At 39.3% G+C, this 22590-nt stretch overlaps 1 pseudogene; it reads left to right on the top strand.

The window, feature by feature from the left end:
* The first annotated feature begins 17280 nt into the window (after positions 1 to 17280).
* On the top strand, positions 17281 to 20995 carry LOC106374520 (annotated as a pseudogene).
* Positions 20996 to 22590: the final 1595 nt, after the last annotated feature.

The raw sequence follows: 22590 nt of genomic DNA, 5'->3' as shown, positions 1-22590 counted from the left end.
TTCTACCATATATTTCACCGTAGATGGAAGATCACATCTTCTACCATTTTTAGGGAGTTACTGAAATTGCTCTACCAAACATAATTTTTTTACAAATATATTTTTCTCATAAGTGCTCATGTATATTAAGATCATTTTTTGTATTTTTCTTTATTTGTTTTGTTTATCAATTAATTTATATGAATTTTTACAATGTGTAAGAGTAGTCATAGTCAAAAATAGCAAAAAGTTGATTTTAGTGACAATAACTAAGATAAGTTGTTCCATATTAGAAAATTTTCCTTAATTTATAAAGGTTACTGTATATTACCCGCACCCATCTAATAGTTAAATTATGTCATGATTTCCAAAGTACAGTGGTATTTTGGGCCTTTAAATATAATTTTAGTGGACATAAAGCAAACCAACCGGATTGAGTTTTCTGGGTCTTTTTGTGTCTTCGGTTGTTGTTGTTGCTGTCTATCTATCTAGCCGCGGCCGGGAATGAGAAACATAAAAATTTAATTTTTTTTTAAGTCAAATTGCATCCTATATACACAATTGTTTCCCTAATTAAGTCAACTAGATCTTTTTTTCGGCGCTTTGCGCGGATAATTGCTTTCTATATGTAATTGTTGATTTGTTATATGAATATCAAATATTATAGACTATAGTTGCTTTTTATATTTAATTGTTGCTTTTGTTGTATTATTTTTATATAATCTCTTATTATATTTAATTGTTGATTTTGTTTTAAATTGAAAGTATTTAAATTCAAAGAAAGTGTTTTTTCTTGTTTAAAGGGTTTTCATAGTTTTATTTCAAAACATTTTTGATGTATTGTAATAGATAAGTTTTTATTTGTGTGGTATTGGACTTTTAATAAGCTAAGGTGGATCAATATCTAATTAAATGTAAGAAATAGTAGTGTACATAATTTTTTTATAACGACTAATTTTATTAAACTTCGGTGGAGTTTACATAATCCTTCATGAAGAGGATGAATAATTAAAGTAAGTACATTGTAATAACATACAAATAAATTGTCATTCAGAATTCTAGCCTTAGCCAAAAAATCAGCCACATAAGTTGTCTTTCTTGCCGTCCAAGTAAATGAGATATCTTCAAATCTTTGCATACACCAGCATATTTCCATGATCCGGTTATAAGCTCCAAAGTGGAGATTACCATTGTTTAATATGGTTTTTTCAATCACTCTCAATGATTAGCATTCTATAACCCTTTATCCAACAATGCTGTACCGCCATTAAAATTCCTTGATGTTCACTTTCAAACGCATTTTAAAAAATCTTCCCTGCAGCTTGAACTGAATCTTTATAACATTCATACTCATTTCTTAGAATCCAACCCGCTTCCGCTGGAATAGTTGAGTTGATGAAACTCTCCATCTACATTACATTTACTTTTTCCTTGGTTGGGCCTTAAATGTACTTGTTAGAAATTTTTTTTTTAATATTTTATATTTACGCTTATATGTATTTAATTTAGGAGACATTTTTACTTTTAAAATATGTGACCAATATAGCTTTCTTAATATTGTTTTATGTTTGGACATGTATATAATTAAACAATACATGATTATTGTTTTTTCATGTATTTATAATATAATATGAAGTCCGTAGCTAAGGTGTAACATAATATGAAGTTCGTAGCTTATAACATAATAATAGGCTTGTGGTTAAAAAAACATAATAATAAGCTAAGGTGGATCAATAGCTAGTTAAGAAGTTCGAAGCTTTTGTTAGTGCATTTAAAAGCAAATAATTATTTTAATCCATAAATCTCGAATCAAAGCAACATATTTTTGTATCTCTTACCAATCTTTTCAAGTTGTAAATCCATTGTATATATATATACTTTTAACTATCTTCTTAACTCTTATCAGAATTTTGGGTTTCTTTTATGATTTTCATCAATGAAGTAACGTTTGATAGAAAAACATATAATTGTTCCTAAGTGAACAATGGTTTTGGGAAGTACAAAAGAACAGGTATTAACTTTTGACCCTGGCTTTTGTTGATCATCATAGGCTCATAGCTTTTCATCTTATAATTTTTCCATCTCTAGCGTGTTCAGACTTAAGAGTACACACACAAAATAAGATGATGACTACATAACTTGACAGATTTCTATTTGTTTCTTGAACTATTCTTGTTTTGGACATCATCAATCATGTTTGCTTTTGGGAGGGTACCTTCAATGGTCCTCACAGTATTAAGTACGGCAAGTTCTTTTGATTTAGTCAGACGATCCAAACCATGTTATCTTATTGAACTTCCCCATCTACGAAGAAACAAAATAGTTGATGGCTACATCAATTTTTAGAAACCCTATATAAAGGTAGAGAGCAATCAATCAACCTTATAAATGCCATGTAAAATGCCTCTTTTCGTGGAAGCTTAAGCTCAGATTCTAATCGAGCAAATATAGCTTCAATTGGAGGCATGTCATCATCATTTTTTTCTGCAGCAAGGATCTTTCTTAAGGTGGATTCCGTAGCAAACTGAGCAACCATTGATGCCCTCTCCTCATTGATTTTCTTGATTTATAGATTCCTCAACACAGTTCTTATGTATAAACAAAAGGTACTGTCTACAAATCTCTGACAAATTAAAAAATAAAAGTGAAGAACACATGATGTAATAATTGATCCAAAACTAAGTGGCAGTAAAATTCTGAACGTAATAACTGATCCATAAACTAAGTGGCAACAAAAATTCTGAACGTGAATGCATAATAGGCCTGGGCATGTTACCCGATACCATATACTCAAATCATATATGCATCACAATGGGGAGAAAAAACTAATAAATCAAGCCAATACCAACAACAAAAAAAAGCAAGAAAATTAAAATCAAATCGACACATAAACAACTATAGATTGTCGTTGTATAATCTATTAAGCTCCACTTTCACTGTATCTGAACCATGAAGCAGAGTGATGAAGTTCCAGATGCACAGACTCATATATGCAAAGTTCCAGTCATCTTTTTAGACTCTATAAGATGATATATAGTACTTACAAACATATATAGCTTCTGAGAAAAAATGAAAACAGCATATTAGCAAACCAATAAGAGACCTTTTCAAAAAGAAAACTATTGCAAAATATGCATTTCAAGTTCTCCGACTATTTGATCTATTACCCAAAATCACATTGCTTTACCGTATAGATGTATCAATATCTGAACGGCCAGTTATGATTTCTAGAGGCAACACCCCAAACGCAACCACATTGGTCTTCATTAGCTGTTCCATTCATAAAGAACTCGAAGCTAGATATCTGCAAAAATAACGAAGGTTACAATTCACAACAGCAAAAACGACATTTAGATTCTCAACATTTAACTCTAAGAAAAATCAAAAAGTGTAATTTTTTAAAAAAGGAGACAAACAAGAAAAGGCAAATCTATGTCTCAAAATAAACGTCTCGCTTCTCTCTAGGTTAAAAAAAGAAAGAAAGAAAACACCTCTGTTTTCTGCTACTCCTCTTCTCCATCTCATTATTCATCTATGTACCCTCTTCACCAGCAAGGGTGGAGTTCAGTTGAGGTTGTCTCCGTTATCAGATCCGGTGGTTCTGGAGCGTGCTTGGAGGTGTCGGTGGGGTTAGAGGACGACCCTTCTCTCTGCTAGTTTTGTCTCTGTATCCGTTAACTTGCCTTCTTGTGGTCCAAATTCGACATTTCTGAAGAACACCACTTCATCAGCTCTGGGGGAGGAGACAATGGCCTTGCCATTTGGTTTCTTTGACATGGGATCGCTGGAGACAGATCCGGCGGAGGAGACACAGGTTTTGGCGGAGGAGTCGGAGTGGAGAACCGCCTTGCCGTTTGGTTTCTTCAACGTAGGATCACCGGAGACATCTTTGGTGGAGGAGACACCGGTTTTGCCGATATGTTTGATCAGTGGGGATTTGCCATCGGGTTTCATCGCGGATTCAGCTTCTTAAGAGGATTCTCTCGATTTTGATTGGAACCAAGAAATGGTGAAGAGATAGACAATTTTGAGATAAATGGATCCGGAGAAAAAAGGGTTATAAGGAAATTCAGAGGGAAAAGGTGAAAGGAAGCCATAAATGGAGGCTTGATTACACATATATGAATCGTGTGTCGTTTGATCGACAATCCATTAGAGAATTGGAAACGACGAAAAACAACACACAAAAGGATCCAGAGTTCATCGTCTCACGTTTCTTGGGTTTTCCCTCTCATTGGACTAAACGGGCCAAACAAATTCAAGTTAAAAAATCAAAAAATTATTAGAAGCCCAACACGAAAATGGTCTGTGACATGGCCAAAAGAAAGAATCTTATTGGCTGATTTTTGAGTCATACGTGGACAGTCTATCTGAGGCTCTTATTCCCCTTTTATTACTTGTTTGATACTCTAAATCCCACACTATGGTACTTTTGTTGATAGACCCGTAACTTTTCACATATGTATTTACCTAATTTCCAATTTTTTGTGGTTTTTTAGCTAACTGACTCTTTTTTTTTAATTTATTTTATCTCCTAATTAATTTGGGTTTTGTTATAAAAGTAATGGAAAAGTCTATCTTTATTCATAACATAGAGGTTCCTTTTATAGGAGATTACACCGTCATAGATAAATGGAAAGATTATAAAACATAATCTCTTAGTTATGAGCCATCCACAATCTGGTTCATAACACTCCCCCTTGGATGCCATAACCATTTAGAGCTTGTAATGTGCTTTAATGTTGTCTCATTAAAACCTTACCAGGAAAACCCAATTGGGACAAAACCATGGTGAAGGAAAAAGAGTACAACACATATTATTCCCCCTGATTTGGACATTACTGATGGTCCCTTGGACCTCTCTAATTTTCTGCAATCCGTGGGTGATGAAGATCTTGGGCAGAATATGCTTCGTCCTCGAACATGATAGTTGGTTCTTCTTTACCATCGGCCATGCCACAATCTGATCGAACATATTGAGTCATCGACCTCAAATACACACACACGAAATCTTGGATGATGTTGCTGTGATATGCGTGTACCACCATGTGTAAAACATAACCTGTCTGAAAACAAATCACCAAAACCAAATAACCCCTCTTTGGACTGGTTAGTATAAAATAAACCAAAATCAAAGGCTTCTTCATCGTCCTTCTTATGGACCAATCAGATCAGTGTCTAAAACAAGACTTCTGCATCGTCCATCTCAGGACTAAATGGACTTCTTTATCGTTCACCTTTAGACTGAATGGATCAGTGTCCAAAACAAGTGATCTCACGCCCATGTACTAGATAATGGGTGAGACTGGTCCATATTAAATCTCTTGAGTACCCTTTTCTGTATATACTATTTGATGCACAAGGATTTCATTGTTAATGTACTCAAACTGTAATCCCAAACAAAACTTTGTTTTCCAAGATCTTTCATCTCAAACTCTTTCTTGAGATATTCAACTGTTTGGGAAATTGTATCCAGAGGTTCCTAGGATATTCAGATCATATACTTTGATGATTATCAATATTGTTCTCGAGAACTTGATGTACTTTCAGCTCAATACCCTCTAGTACTTTCATTATTGTGGGAACCAAAATTCGCACTGTCGATTTCCGTTTAAATTAGGAAAGTTAGGAAAACCTTAATTTCCTAGAGGTCTCGGATATCTGTTAAACTACACGCCAAGCAATCAGAACACGCAATTAAAGACGAAAAGAAATAAGAAATCGTAAAAGAGAGCAAAAGGAGTTTTATTCCGAATCCGCGTATGAGCATTACAACAAGGTAGAAGCCTTGGCTACGAGAGCTGTCGGCGAGATTCCTAGTTCTAACAACCTAAGACTGCAAAACCTAGTTGAGTCGCAGCTCGAAATAACAAAAACGGAAAGTTGCCTAATTGCTCTAAGTGCTAAGTTTGCTCTGAGAAAAGTTCTATTCGTGCCTCTCGCCTAGGACTCCTTATATACTCGCTCCTAGGTCGGTTTATGCTCTTTCCTCTTCTGCCCTTAAGCCGTCATAACTTAAAAATGGAGATATTCAGTTTTTCCCGTTCTTTCTAATTATCTTCGAATACTTCATATTTATCCGCGAAAACTTGACATTTATCTTTCCTTGCGAACCAAGCATAAACCATCCTACGGTTTATGGGCTTTTGGTTAAGAAATCGTAAGTGGGTTTCGAGTCACGTCTTAGGCCTCTTTGGGCCGTTGTTTGACTCGAAACGTTTATTACGGCTTTTTTCGATAAAAATGAACTTTCCGCGGTTTTTATGGTAAAGTTCGATTGATGACTTCAAATGACGAGAAACATGAAATGGGTTGACAACGGTCTTCGGGAGATAGCATTAAAGAGTAGACGAGAATGCATGGATTCGTGTCGTATCGATTTTTAAGAAAGCAAGGTCGCTACGTAGCGACCGAGTCGTGTGCGTGCTCGGTCGCTACGTAGCGACCGAGTCGTGTGCGTGCTCGGTCGCTACGTAGCGACCGAGTCGTGTGCGTGCTCGGTCGCTACGTAGCGACCGAGCTTCGGTGAGAGCTCGGTTGCTACGTAGCGACCGAGCTTCGTTGAGAGCTCAGTCGCTATGTAGCGACCGAGCCATGTACGTGCTCGGTCGCTACGTAGCGACCGAGCTTTGGTGAGAGCTCGGTCGCTACGTAGCGACTGAGCTTCCGTAGCGACCGAGCTTTGGTGAGAGCTCGCTACGTAGCGACCGAGCTTCGGGGAGAGCTCGGTCGCTACGTAGCGACCGAACTGTGTACGTGCTCGGTCGCTACGTAGCGACCAGCTTTTGCGCTAGTTGCTACGCGGCAACCACTTGTTCGCATCTTTCTCCGATTTTTTCGTGAATGTATTTTCCCCGCAAGATTCTTCGTAAAAATAAATCATTTTCTAAGATTTATTTTTCGTAAAACGTTCATGCCAATTTTTACGGACTTTCAGACATTGATTCCGTCGTGAACGATTTTGACCCCAACAGTTAGCCCCCGAGCTCGTTAGAACCATGAGCTTCTAGCGTGAGGTTTTAATGAGTGGCTTGGCAAGTTAGGTGAGTTAGGCGGAATTAATGGTTGAAAAGGTATGTGGTAAGTGGTCTTCTCGCTCTTCTAAAAGTAGAAAGCGATAATATTGGGGCTGCACCTTATGACGGCTGCCTACGTACCCTTGTTGAAGGGATCAAGCGTTTCGTAGTTCGTCTTGGAGTTAAGGTTCGTATGACTAGTTTTCCAGCGAGACCTTTACGGTCTGGTTTTTATGTAGAGGTTATCAGGCGTGTTGCTGCCGATGGCATTTTATATGGGTGTAGAAGGAAGACTACGAGTTGTCATCTCGTAATCTAACTCTGTGTGAACTGCTATATATGTGATCTGTTTCGAGAGTTTTCCGCACTGTGTAAACTTGCGGGATTTCTGAAGACGCTCGAATATTGGCAAAGAGACAAATTTTGGGATATCGTATCAAGGTTTTTGATACTATGCCTAGAGATGTTAGAGACTAGTGCGATGGGTTTAGGGCAAGATCTAGGTTTACTCCTGGTTTTAGAGGGTGTGATGACTAATTCGACTTACGTATCCCGTTTCAGTTTCATCCTGATTCTGTACCGATTTAAAGTCCGCGATACGTTCTCGGCTTATACGACTTGTATGGTTGGAACCGAGCATCTCTCCGAGTACAATTTTTAAGCCTCCTGGAAGTGCTGACCAAAAATTTTGGGTTTCTTTTATAGCGCTATTATCCTTGTGTCGGATGTACGAGAGTCATCTCTACGAGATGGCTAAGTCTGTTTAGGACGTTAAGAGTTTGTTGTGATCAGCAACAAACTTAATGGTTAAAATTACCGTTTCGAGTCTTCGCGAAAGATATGTTTTGAGAAGATGTTAGTGCGTATGACTGTCTGGTCTTCCAAGAAAGTGTTTTTATCGAGGAAGGAAATTTCGTCGAAGAACAAATCTTCAGGCGTCTGCGACGTCTCGCGATGCTGAAGATTTGTTATTCTTCCGTATGCCGCGTTTCGTGCTTGAAATGTTCGCGGGCTTGAAGATGTTTCGTGATGTTGCAAGGGATTAGTCTTAGCCCTGCGTTTGGGAAACATTCTGGTTTGACTACGGATGTTCGCAGCCAGAATTGTTGTTCCTGTTTGGTTTTGATCGAGGAGTTAGGACCAAGGGGTCGCGGAAATTTGTCCCCGAAAAGAAGCATCCTCCTATACCGTGCTTTGTGTGGTGTTGGCCTTCCGAGATTTCTTTCGTGTCAATTTGAGGATGTTCCGTATAGCTATAGGAGCTCTGTTACTAGTTTTCCTTACATGCCGCATTTTACGAATAATACACAGCGGGCTTAAAGTGATTCGTAGTATATGGAACTTGGTCGATTTTTGACAAGTGGAACCTTTCCGTTAACTGTTTGGTTGTAAGGACTGAGTTTTGTTATGACGAATTTACCGTATGATTCCCGTTTTTGGGTGGTACGATATTACCGTTTAGCCGTCAAGTTATTGGAGCAGTGGTTGCTCAATTGTTTTGGCTTTGCATGGAGGCTGTGCTCAGCTTTATAGCCAAGGACGTTGTTGCCAAAGGATTAGACCATGACACTTTCATGCTGTTAATAAGGTCAAGTCGGTTAGAATCGTCCTTAAAGGGGATGCTGTAACCTAGTTCGGCTTCAAAGGAACGGCGTAATTGGGCAAGTGACGAATGGCGTTTATCGAGATTGATAAGCCGAGTATGCCCATGGTGGTAGAAAACGTTTTTCCACTTTAGGGTTAATTTATACGATGAAAGTTTCGTATAATGTTTCCTTTATTTGTATGGAAGGTGTTTCCTTTCTTTTCCGAGGGATATAAAGCCTAAGAAGCTCGATACAGAGCCCGTGCGGAGTCAGTTGCGGGGTGATTTCCTGCTAGGACGTGACCAAGTGGAATGAGAGCGGATGCCAGTGAGTCGCGGGGCTAAAGAATGAGACCTTTCACATCGTGGTGCGAGGAAGTAAAGTTTATATTGGTTGTCCAATGTCGGATCATACAGCTTGATTTTTTGCTATAAGGAAAGTAATTTTTCGTAAAACCTGTTACGTTTACTTTCGAAAGTTACTTCGTATGACATGATCTGATTATTCAAAGGATTTTTTGCGTAAGTAACCGGCGACCAGTTTTTACGAATTCATTAAATTGACGCGACATATGGAGATGTCAAAATAACGAAGTTTCCGCAGATTTTTGAGAAACGTTTTCGCTTTTGTTTTTATTCTTCGGTGAAAGTTTCTCTGAGTCACTCATGGAGTTTTACCAAAAGTTATTTTACCGAGATCTAGTCGCGAAACGTTTTTGCAGGTTTCTTGAATGAATCAGTTAAACAGCGATAGACTTAGTCGACGAGCGGGGAGGACGTGTTCTCTTTGTCGTTTTTTCTGTTACTTTTGTTCTTGATTTTTCTTTGTCGCAAATGTTTTTGATGTTTCTCCGTGAGTCGGTTGGTTCAACAGAAAATGAGAGTGATGCTTTGATGCCTGAAGATTTCTCGTATAATGATTCTTATACGAAACTCGTTTTATCAAATCGGAAAAGATCTTTATGACTTCAGCAAATCATCGACTTTCATTCTGAAGTTTGGCAGAGGTTTTCTAAACGAATGATTGCGATGATAGATGCTGTATAGTCTTTGAGAATTTTTCCAACATGGTTTGGATCGGTTCCTAGCGTTTAGACGAACCTCGGATTGTCGTTTGCTTTTAGGATGATCTTCACGAGACATCGCATTGTATGAATATTTTTCTGCATATTTCTACGAGAGTTTGCTTTGTCGAAAGCGTTTTCTTGTCGAAAGCGTTTTCTTGATCTTGACGAGACCTCGCATTGTTTGAATCTGTTTTTGAAGTATGGGAGTATACGAGTATAGTATACGCACCTACTACGTCCCTTTTTTCTCGAGGAATAGAATGATCGACAGTCCGAGTCGGTTTGAAGACGACGCTTGGACTGTGATTTGGTTGTTTCCAGGTTGAAGACTTGGAATATGTCGGTTCCGAGAGAATTGCCAGAAACGAATCGGTTTTAAGACGACGTTCATGTCTCTAGTTTTTTCTCTCCTTAGGAAGCGAGCTTTATATGTGTGGCGATCGTTTCTCGATTTTCGGAGAGTTTAGATCGGTTTGCAAGATCTGGACGAACAGTTATGGGACAATACATCGAGACAGGAAAAATCACCTAAGACTTAGTTCGCTAGACTATCCACCTAGGTTTTACGTTCCCTAAAGTTCTATGGCAGTCTCAAAGGCGTTTTCATTTCTTAGTAATTTCCTACGAAAACTCCAAGTCTGATTTCAAAAATTTCAAGTCGCAAATACCTTAGTTCTCTCGAAGATGCAGTTTTGTCTCTTCTCAGTTTTGCTTGCTCATTTTCCCTTCCTCTTCTTGTGTATGTTCGCCTTTTTCGATATTGGTGTTTGTCCTTTGAAACTTGACATTTATCTTCCGAACTCGACTGATACAAAGTCAATAAAAAGGTTCAACGTAATCGTATAGTTGAGGCGGCTAACGTGTTAAGTTAACCGTTGCCGTATTATACGATTAATCTGAATCCACGCGAGAAAACTAGTCTTTGTTTTTTTTTTTATCGTAAAGTTTCAATGGTTACTCCAATCGAGACGAAACAAGAGACGTTTCGATCGAGATTTGAAGGAGAACACAAAGATGGAGGTAAGGGCGAGTAGGAGCAAGCGAAGGAGTTTAGACGAGTCTTACTTGTTTTCATCGTAAAATCTCAACGGAAACTCCGATTGAGACGAAACGAAAAGCGTTTCGATCGGGACTCAAAAAAGAACAAAAAGGAGGAGATTTTTGAGGCCTGACAGGTCGCTATGTAGCGAGCTGGAGGTCTGACAGGTCGCTACGTAGCGAGTGGAAGCAAGCCAAGAAGAGTCCTACTTGTTTTCGTCGTAAAATCTCAACGGAAACTCCGAGTGAGACGAAACGAAAAGCGTTTCGATCGGGACTCAAAAGAGAACACAAAGGAGGAGATTTTTGAGGCCTGACAGGTCGCTATGTAGCGAGCTGGAGGTCTGACAGGTCGCTACGTAGTGAGTGGAAGCAAGCCAAGAAGAGTCCTACTTGTCTTCCTCGTAAAATCTCAACGAAAACTTCGATTGAGACGAAACGAAAAGTGCTCCGATGAGGATTCAAAAGAGAACGCAAAGGAGGACCCTTTTTAGGCCTGACGGGTCGCTACGTAGCGACCGAGCCGTGTGTGTGCTCGGTAGCTACGTAGCGACCGAGCTGTTTGTGTAATCGGTCACTACGTAGCGACCGAGCTGTGTGCGTGCTCGGTCACTACGTAGCGACCGAGCTGTGTGCGTGCTCGGTCGCTCGGTTGCTACGTAGCGACCGAGCTGTGTGCGTGCTCGGTCGCTACGTAGCGACCGAGTTGTGTGCGTGCTCGGTCACTACGTAGCAACCGAGCTGTGTGCGTGCTCGGTCGCTACGTAGCAACCGAGCTTGGCTTGAGCTTCGTTGCTTTGTAGCAACCGAGCCGTGTGCTTGCTCGGTCGCTATGTAGCGACCGAGCTGTGTAGTCGATTTGTTGCGCTTCCTTTTTCCGCAATTAACCTAGGGGTTTTCTGCGGTTTTTGGGAGAACAAGTTTTACCCTTCCGAAATGTTTTCGGAAAACGTGTTTTGGTAAAACCCTTACGCATTGAGATTTCTTTTGTTCGGTAATGAGCCAAACTTACGGGGTTTGATAAAATTTATCGTTTCCCTTTATGTTTAAAAAAAGAAATCGCGAGCTTGTTTCATTACACTTCCTGTGGCGAAAAGTCGCTGCAAGGTTTTCGATTTTCTCAAGAACTGTGGCGTTTGCATAGGCGTTGGCCATAGGCGCACTGGCGGCTGGAGTTTTCTTACCAGCGTTGTTGCGAACTGCGATTTTCTCTTTCGTATTTCCAGACATTGTTTTGATCAAGCGTTTTGCGACTATGAGTTAGTGTAATCCGTACTCCGCCCCCCTCCTTCTAGCGCCAAACTGTGGGAACTGAAATTCGCACTGTCGATTTCTGTTTAAATTAGGAAAGTCAGGAAAACCCTAATTTCCCAGAGGTCCCGGATATCTGTTAAACCACACGCCAAGCAATCAGAACACGCAATTAAAGACGAACAGAAATAAGAAATCGTAAAAGAGAGCAAAAGGAGTTTTATTCTGAATCCGCGTATGAGCGTTACAACAAGGTAGAAGCCTTGGCTATGAGAACTGTCGGCGAGATTCCTAGTTCTAACAACCTAAGACTGCAAAACCTAGTTGAGTCGCAACTCGAAATAACAAAAACGGAAAGTTGCCTAATTACTCTAAGTGCTAAGTTTGCTCTGAGAAATGTTCTCTTCGTGCCTCTCGCCTAGGACTCCTTATATACTCGCTCCTAGGTCGGTTTACGTTCTTTCCTCTTCTGCCCTTAAGCCGTCATAACTTAAAAATGGAGATATTCCGTTTTTCCCGATCTTTCTAATTATCTTCGAATACTTCATATTTATCCGCGGAAACTTGACATTTATCTTTCCTTGCGAACCAAGCATAAACCGTCCTACGGTTTATGGGCTTTTAGTTAAGAAATCGTAAGTGGGTTTCGAGTCACGCCTTAGGTCTCTTTGGGCCGTTGTTTGACTCGAAACGTTTATTACGGCTTCTTTCGATAAAAATGAACTTTCTGCGGTTTTTATCGTAAAGTTCAATTGATGACTTCAAATGACGAGAAACATGAAATAGGTTGGCAACGGTCTTCGGGAGATAGCATTAAAGAGTAGACGAGAATGCATGGATTCGTGTCGTATCGATTTTTAAGAAAGCACGGTCGCTACGTAGCGACCGAGCCGTGTACGTGCTCGGTCGCTACTTAGCGACCAAGCTTCGGTGAGAGCTCGGTCGCTACTTAGCGACCAAGCTTCGGTGAGAGCTCGGTCGCTACGTAGCGACCGAGCCGTGTACGTGCTCAGTCGCTACGTAGCGACCGAGCTTCGGTGAGAGCTTGGTCGCTACGTAGCGACAGAGCCGTGTACGTGCTCGGTCGCTACGTAGCGACCGAGCTTTAGCGACCGAGCTTCCTTGAGAGCTCGGTCACTACGTAGCGACCGAGCCGTGTACGTGCTCGGTCGCTACGTTGCGACCGAGCTTTGGTGAGAGCTCGGTCGCTATGTAAAGACTGAGCCGTGTACGTGCTCAGTCGCTACGTAGCGACCGAGCTTTGGTGAGAGCTCGGTCGCTGTGTAGCGACCGAGCTTCGGAGAGAGATCGGTCGCTATGTACGAAGCTCGGTCGCTACATAGCGACCGAGCCGTGTACGTGCTCGGTCGCTACGTAGCGACCAGCTTTTGCGCTAGTTGCTACACTGCAACCACTTGTTTGCGTCTTTCTTCGATTTTTTCTCGAATGTGTTTTCTCCGCAAGATTCTTCGTAAAATTAAATTTTTTTCTAAGATTTATTTTTCGTAAAAATGTTCATGCCGATTTTTACGGACTTTCAGACATTGATTTCGTCGTGACCGATTTTGACCCCAACAATTATCTAGTGGACAATATAAATATGCAGTCACTACATCAACTTGCTGCAAGTCTAATTTTCTCTCTTATATAGTCAGACTTATGAGAAATCTAAAAGTAGTTGCATCCACCACATGGGAGTATGTCTCCTCATAATCTATTAATGGTCTTTGTGAGAATCATTGTGCAACATCAGCTTCACATCTCATGATTTCTATTCCTCACAAGACCCATTTATATCCACTGGTTTTAACATCATATGGCGTCTTAATCATATGGCCAAATACGCATTTCTTCTTTAAACTATTTAACCCCATGTTTCCATTCAATCCAATATGTTCTACGTGAGTTCATGATCCTCGCTTATATTCATAAATTCAAGTGCTACCTTGTATGCAAATAAATCATCTTATGTCGACATTCCTTATTGGTTTCATTATGTTCCAGACACGATATAATCGATTGAGATTCATTATTATCAGGACCTTTAATACTTTGCATCTTGGCGTCCCAAGCTACATTGTTTGGTACCTGTACCTTAGAGCCGGCCGGCCTTATCTCCATGTCTGGGATGGTTTCCTTAATAACCTCGGATTTGGATTTTGATTATCATTCTCTGCACCTTTCTTTTTTTTTGAGGATTCTTATCTTTTGGAACCTATTTGGTCTACCACGTTTCATACGTTGTCTAGACTCTGTAGCAACTTTACTGTGTCTCTTCTTGGACATCTAATTTGTTGGTGCTTTACAAGCTGGTTTATATATGACTTAGTCATTCTTTTTCGGGTCAGCAAATGTATATGGCATTTGATTGGCTAGCTTTGTAAATGTATAATCTTTGGACGTCTATTTCACATTCTTTAGTCTGAGGATCTTGCCAAGACATTGATGGTTGATTCCATTATATTTCTTTTACCATTCTTTTACCAGCTTTATTATTTTTTCTCCTTCTGGTCTTAAAATAATCCGTGTACCTGGCCTCAAATATAATCACTCATAGTTGGCTCAAAGTACTTTATTATTGTGGGAGAATCATATCCAACATATATCCCCATCCTCCTTTTGAGGTCTCATCTTAGTTCTCTGTAGTGGAGCAATTAGTACATAGACCCGTTATTAATTGTGATAGGGGGTATCTATGCTCACTAAATGGCCTGATGCGTATTAACTTAGGTGCATGTAAATTTCGTGTGGCCCAAGCTGTGAATGGGAGTTTTGACCTCATAATTTATGGTCTATCAATCAGCTATTTGCGTTTTAAAAGATTTCGGCCAAGCCGTTCTTGGTATGGACATGTATCACAGAATTGTCCACACTTACCCCCATGGACATACCATAATCATTTAAACGCTTGGGACATGTATTCACCAGTATTATCTAGACATATAGTCTTTATTTATGAAAAAGAGGCTCGTAGCCGTTTTACTGGTGATGGCCTAATGAGTTTTCCTTGTGTGCATGCTACATACGTGAGATTCTTTGGGATAACTCTTCTTATCTTTTAATGTGTGCCTTTTGAATATCAATTTTCGCATCATGTTTGGATCAGGATGGCCAATCCGGCCGTGCCATTAAGTGTATATTTTCGCAGGCTTTTAGCCTCTATCATACTGATCTATCATAGTCTAGGTCAGTAGAGAATGAAGGTATAGTCTTTAGGACTTATTATGGCATTGGGCGATTTTATACATATATCTGAAGGAACTCTTTGTTTCCTTCGCCCATTGTTTCAATATGGAAACCATTCATTCTTATATCTTTAAAACTCAATAGGCTGCTCTTGCTCTTAGAGCTAGGTGAATATAAGGCATCACTGATTTCTAGATGCATACCCTTAGGCAATAATATATTAGCCTAGCCATAGTCTTCTTTCAGACTGGCGATACCTGCTTTAGTACTTATATTGGCGTTTTTCAGTGTACTCATATAGAAAAATCATTCATTCATTTAATCTAAGCAGACAATGTAATAGAAATAAATTCAAGGAGATAAAAATCAGAGAAATCATACAAGCAAAGCAATCACACAAGTTTGATGTCGAAATCAGATTATCAACTTGATTCTTTTAGGCAATCATAAGTCTCATATTCCATAAGATAATCTTGATCATGTTCGAAATTATTTTCACCATCTTTATAGACCAAGTGGGTTTCAGGATTCTTCCCTTTTAGACTCTCTTTGATAGAGGTCACAAAAATGTTTGGGAGTCCTTCATATCTTAGCCCAATGGTTCCCCATTCCACATCTATGGCACACTGATTTGGTTGAGCTTTGTGGTTTAAAGGATATACCACGGCCACTGCCTTGACCATGGCTCAAATTGGGTTGATAGTGATTCCCACGGCCTCTGCCATAGTGATTCCCACGGCCAAATGTGTTATAGTGGCCATGGCCACGTCCTTTCCACCCTCCACGGCCATGACCGTGTGGTCTATCATTCTGGACGTGGTTACCTTTTTTTTCTGCGGCCTTATTGGTATCAGGTAATGGGGTTAATCCAGGAGGTCTCAATTCACTGTTTCTCATCAGTAATCTATTATTTTGCCCAACTAGCAATAAACTCATCCACGGACTTATAGTCATGGATTCTGGGATTCCTCCAATCAAATAGGGCCTTTGGTAATAACAACGTTCTTTGGTGATCATATCTCGATTTTTAACTTTGTCTAAATGTCTAAAGGATTCTCTATATTCAGATACTGATATTTGAGACTCTTAATAAGATGATGGCTAATAATTAATATTGCCTTGTATCAATCTTTCTCATTGGCATTATTGTCTTCTATGATACATTCACCAGGTCTTTTTGACTTTAGGATAATCTTTGTATCCAATGCCCACCGTAAATAATTATCTCCAGAAAGATTTAGGGCAGCAAAATCCAGGTTGATTTTCGACATCTCAAATCATATATCACTCAATATTTAGGTATAATTTTCATGCGGCCTTACTCTTAAAAACAATCAATTCGGATTTGAATCTTGTGAGGACAATGAAACTATCAATCTTAAAGGCATTTAATCAATCAGTCAATTTCTAGCAAGTCTCAGCAATATTATTTATATGTGCTCATAATATTATGGTTTATCAAGACTAGCAAAAACGGATTCAATTAATCATGCAATTAGGGTTTAACAATCAATGGATTTTAGCAAGACTAGTAAAAAGATTTATTAATCACTCAATCAGTTTCAAGGCTGATTTTAGCAATACTGGAATATAAATTTCAAGCATGAATTTCAATGAATCAGTTTCAAGGCTGATTGGTATTTAACATAAACCGTGTGTAAATAATTTATCTAGTGTCCGAATTTATCAAACCTACATATAATCAGATCAAACAATTTAATCGAACTTAGCATACAATCTTAAACCTCAAGACATTATATTTTATCATGAATCTATCAACCTAGCATACGGATTCTCAATTCTCAACGACATCCAAATTAGATCAATATAACCTATCATACGGATTATTTAGGGTTTCTATTTAAAACAGATCAGATTACAAAACTATCAATTCTAGCAGATGATATTAAACCTCAAGAATCATGCAATCAGATCATTCGGATTTTAAACAAGTAAACCTCAATCAATCTATCAACCTATTGGATTCAATCAATGTTTTAACAGGTTGGTCGGTTTAAACAATCAGATGAACAATTAATCCAAACAAGTTATGAATAGCTCATAGCTCAGACAAGTTATGAATAGCTTACACCACCACAAGTTTGAATAGCTCAGGCAAGTTTGGATTAAATAGATTGTCTTTCTGATGAAGATGAAGATGTCTGATCTTCCAAGGGAACTGGCTGAGGAGGCGCTCTGTCGAATTCCGGTGACATCTCTGAGACCAGTCCGATCTACTTGCAAAAAGTGGAACACTTGTCCAGATGTGGCGTATTTGCAAAGAAGCACCTTGCTCATCACGCAAAAGTGGCAGAAGAAGCAAAGGAGGACCCTGTTGTGGTGATGATTATGGATTATAGGGTTTTTTTGATGAGATTCAATCTTTCCAACATCAACAACAACGTTGAATCATGTGTAAATCCCGAAGCTAAACTTATTGGCCCAGACGGCTCGGATCAAATCGATGTGCGTGAAATCTTTCATTGCGACGGTTTATTGTTATGCATTCCCAAAGACCACTCCAGGCTCGTGGTTTGGAACCCTTATTGGGGGCAAACCAGGTGGATCGAGTGCACTCATAATTACCGCTTACAGCCTAACCACTTAGTGGACAAGTATACGTATGCTCTTGGGTACGACAGTAGCAGTAGTTCCCACAAAATCTTGAGATTTAGTGATTTTGCCACTATGTTTGTTGAGTTCAGGATCTACGAATTCAGTTCTGATTCATGGAGAATTCTTGATCTCCTTCCTCGAGTCTGGATGATAGGATATGGTGAACGTGGACTTACTTTAAAGGGAAATACCTACTGGTTTGCTTCAGAAATACAGTTTAAGAATAGTTTTTTAGTCTGTTTTGATTTCACAAGAGAGACATTCTGGTCGCATTTGCCTCTACCGTTTGATGATGCTTATCCTGAAGATACTGTGAGTCTATCTAGTGTTAGAGAAGATCAGCTTGTGGTTTTATTCCAGCCTTGGGATATATTGACGTTGGAGATCTGGATTTCCAATAAGATTGATGAGCCTAACTGTAACATCCCGAGTTGTGATATGTAAAAAGGCTTAAGAAAATTGATTTGGCTACCTATGTCACCAAAGTTGACTTACCTTTTCTGGAGCACATCCTGAAAGAACTCCAGAGTTAAGCATGCTTGAGCTGGAGTAGTGGAAGGATGGGTGACCTATCAGGAAGTGATTCGTGATAGCGTGCGAGTGAGACCAAAGCATGGGAAAAGGTCGGGTGGTGATTGCAGGGCCAGTAAACAATGATTTCGAGCCTTTAAAAAAATTAACGGACCGATCGCTGGAACGGGATGGGCCCACGGGTCGAGAGAGCGGGCGTGGGTGGCCCATTAGCCGTGGGCGGTCGGGGCGTTATAAGCAAGGGAGGAAGGGAGAGCTCGACGGCTAGGGTTTCTGGTCTCCGGGAATTCTCTGCAGAGCTTCGCTTTAGTTTCTGTATGAAGCAAAAGGGAGGCTGCATCTCTTTTTATAGGAAAAGGGAAGGGAACCCTAGGTCTTTGCCATATGGGCCGTAGAGAATCCCATATTCTCAAGGAAATTTTTATGGGCCAGGAACCGGGCCGTTACAATCCTCCCCCGTTAATCGGAATTCGTCCCCGAATTCCAAGACCCACATCTTTCAGACTAATCGTTCGTTACCGAAATGGATTCACGCATTCACACAACAATCAAGGGAGGCATACAAGGCATGATAACTCTACTGGAATCTTTAAAACCAACGAATGAATGTCATAAATAAAAGGAGTAGGACCACAATAGCTGTAAAAAGAACTCGGCACATCTGCACAAAACACAGAATGCCGTAAAGAATAGAAAGAACACCAACTCCAATAACTCCGAAAATACATAGTAATAATCACTATAATTTTTTTTTTTTTTCCGAAAATGAGTTTTTTTTTTTTTTTTGTTTTTTGAAAACGTCGGAAATGCCGATCCCTTATGACAGAACTAAGCGATCTTAACCCGCTCTGATACCACTTGTAACGCCCCGACCGCCCACGGCTAATGGGTCACCCACGCCCGCTCTCTCGGCCCGTGGGCCCATCCCGTTCCAGCGATCGGTCCGTTAATTTTTCTAAAGGCTCGAAATCATTGTTTACTGACCCTGCAATCACCACCCGACTTTTTCCCATGCTTTGGTCTCACTCGCACGCTATGGCGAATCACTTCCTGATAGGTCACTCATCTTTCCACTACTCCAGCTCAAGCACGCTTAACTCTGGAGTTCTTTCAGGATGTGCTCCGGAAAAGGTAAGTCAACTTTGGTGACATAGGTAGCCAAATCAATTCTCTTAAGCCTTTTCACATATCACAACTCGGGATGTTACAATTCTTGTAACGCCCCGACCGCCCACTGCTAATGGGTCACCCACGCCCGCTCTCTCGGCCTGTGGGCCCATCCCGTTCCAGCGATCGGTCCGTTAATTTTTCTAAAGGCTCGAAATCATTGTTTACTGACCCTGCAATCACCACCCGACCTTTTCCCATGCTTTGGTCTCACTCGCACGCTATCGCGAATCACTTCCTGATAGGTCACCCATCCTTCCACTACTCCAGCTCAAGCACGCTTAACTCTGGAGTGCTTTCAGGATGTGCTCTGGAAAAGGTAAGTCAACTTTGGTGACATAGGTAGCCAAATCAATTCTCTTAAGCCTTTTCACATATCACAACTCGGGATGTTACAATTCACCCCCTCTCAAAGAACGCAACGTCCTCGTTGCGCCCTACGATAGGTCTCAAGACGCCTCTCAGGTCAGAACTGAGATGGCTAACCAGCTCTGATACCACTTGTAACGCCCCGACCGCCCACGGCTAATGGGCCACCCACGCCCGCTCTCTCGGCCCGTGGGCCCATGCCGTTCCAGCGATCGGTCCGTTAATTTTTCTAAAGGCTCGAAATCATTGTTTACTGACCCTGCAATCACCACCCGACCTTTTCCCATGCTTTGGTCTCACTCGCACGCTATCGCGAATCACTTCCTGATAGGTCACCCATCCTTCTACTACTCCAACTCAAGCACGCTTAACTCTGGAGTTCTTTCAGGATGTGCTCCGGAAAAGGTAAGTCAACTTTGGTGACATAGGTAGCTAAATCAATTCTCTTAAGCCTTTCCACATATCACAACTCGGGATGTTACACTAACACCGTGTCCTGGAACAACAAGGTGTTCTTATCGGCGGATATCAGACAGCTCATTCACCCTCAGTGGCAGTTTCCGGTATCTGCGAGTTTTTTTATTGAAGAGGAGAAGAAAATCGCCGTGGTTTTTGCTAAAGACACAGATATACAAAACCCCACTCGCGAAGTAGCTTACATCATTGGAGTAGATGGATCCATCAAAGCAGCAGATGTCAGAGAAAGTGCAGACAAAGTTCTTACTGCACTTGTTTGCTCATATGTTCCAAGCTTAGTGAAACTTAATTAGTCCACCTATTTATTATCTATTTCTTGCTTATTTTACTTCCTCATCTTCCTTTATTAAGAAAGACCAGTACTCAATACTCATTCATATATATTAAGGTTTTTTCACATCCTTGTTTATGTTTTTTTGCCGTAATTGACTTCGTTTCACAGCATATTGCTTAGACCAAAATTGTCCTCCCTCTCATTCTTACCTCTGCAGGTTTGTGTGAGTGCCTCTCTTTTGTCTAATTTTTTTATCATTCTAAAGAGTAAGATCGGTGTTTTGTGGCTTCAGTATTTCATAGACATTCCTAATTTGGTGCAGACATCTCTGTCTTTTCCTGATGGTGTGAATTAATGTCCCATTGCATCCCATCTGTTTGGAACGTCGCTGCGGAATGCATTCACCATCATCCCAAAAGCTTTTCTTAGCCATGACCTTTCCGGGAGCTCCTGGTTGGAACCGATCCTCCCGGTGATGGGCTTTCTATTATTGTTAGTAACACACAATAAAGAAACTGCACTCGATTGGCATATACATTAAATATTATTTTCTTGATAAATAGTTTAACTTTAATTTTAGAAAAGTAGAGTTACAGATAAAAGAGAATGTCTCTTTTTGTTAGTTGAAACCAAATCATTTTCATACTTTTTCGAGAGTAAAGATAGATTTGTAAAGCTGTTCATCGTGTTCGCGTATGTTGCAAGTAGTTAATTTTCATATATAATAGAATAATATGATGATGTAATCGATAATTTGGCAGTGTTAAAAAAAGTACAAAACTATAATTGTCAACTAAACAACTATAGATTGTCTGTTTTTGTATCTTGATCAAATCATATATGGCTTCAAGTGAAGATTTGAATTTATAGTTGTTCATCTGCATATAAAACAAAATCAATATAAAGCTACTAAATCAAAAAGCAACAAACATTTCACAGCTTAAAAATGGGTTTTCTGCAAAAAAACCTTCAATATGGTTTTTTTTTCAAATTAATCCGCGAACTCAAAAACCCACGGGTCAACCCTCCAAGTGCCAGTCAAACCGCAATATAACTCTCGACCGTATATATGTGTATTTAACTGTGTATAATTTTAATATTTTTCAATACTACGTCGTTTTGACACTAAATTTTTAATGAAAAATATTTGTAGAACTCCACTTTTATTGTGCATTTACGCAAGCTCCCATGTCCAAGAGAAGAAAAAGAAACAAGGTCATTTCGGAATGAATTTTTAGAAATCAATATAATTCCGTTTGTTAAGTAAACAAATATATTTGTTAGCCGAGATTGTTATATAGCATGCACATGGTGTTTAAGGTTCAAGTTTCAAACCCCGAATTCAACAATTTTTTTTCATTAAAAAATTAGCGCCAAAACGACCTAATATTGAAAAATGTTAAAATTATACACAGTCAAATACACATATATACGACCGAGGGTTATATTGCGGTTTGACTGGCACTTGGAGGGTTGACCCATAGGTTTTTGAGTTCGCGGATTAATTTGCAAAACAAAACTACATTGAGGGTTTTTTTGCAGAAAACCCCTTAAAAATAGCTTTGTTTCTGTTGAGAATGCATTGTTTATATATTCTTATATAGTAGACTGGTAGACATTACTAAATGATATAGCTTTCACAATAATCCATGAACTAGAATATTGTCTAATATTTATACTATTAAAATAGAATTCATGACTTCTTTTATATGTGATTTTTTTTTGGACCATCCTTAGAAACTTTTTATCAAAATTTACATGACTTAATTATAATATCTTCATTTTTGTTTGAAATACTAATAAATATCTTAACTAAATGTCTAACAAAATCTTTCAAATATCTCTTAGAATCATTTTAAAATATATTTTCAAGATTAGCTAATTAAAATTTTAATTATCACAAAATATAATTAGAAACTGAATTTTAGTTTAGTTTTGATTGTAATTTTTTTTTAATAATTATACAAAATACTTAATAATATTTTAATAATAATAACAATTTTAAATTGATTTAATTTTCAAAATCAATTAAAG

The sequence above is a fragment of the Brassica napus genome, chromosome C1 (genome assembly GCF_020379485.1).
Source record: "Brassica napus cultivar Da-Ae chromosome C1, Da-Ae, whole genome shotgun sequence".
In the NCBI taxonomy this organism is placed as follows: Eukaryota; Viridiplantae; Streptophyta; class Magnoliopsida; order Brassicales; family Brassicaceae; genus Brassica; species Brassica napus.
Note: the sequence above shows the minus strand (reverse complement) of the source record. Positions and strands in the feature narration are given on the sequence as shown.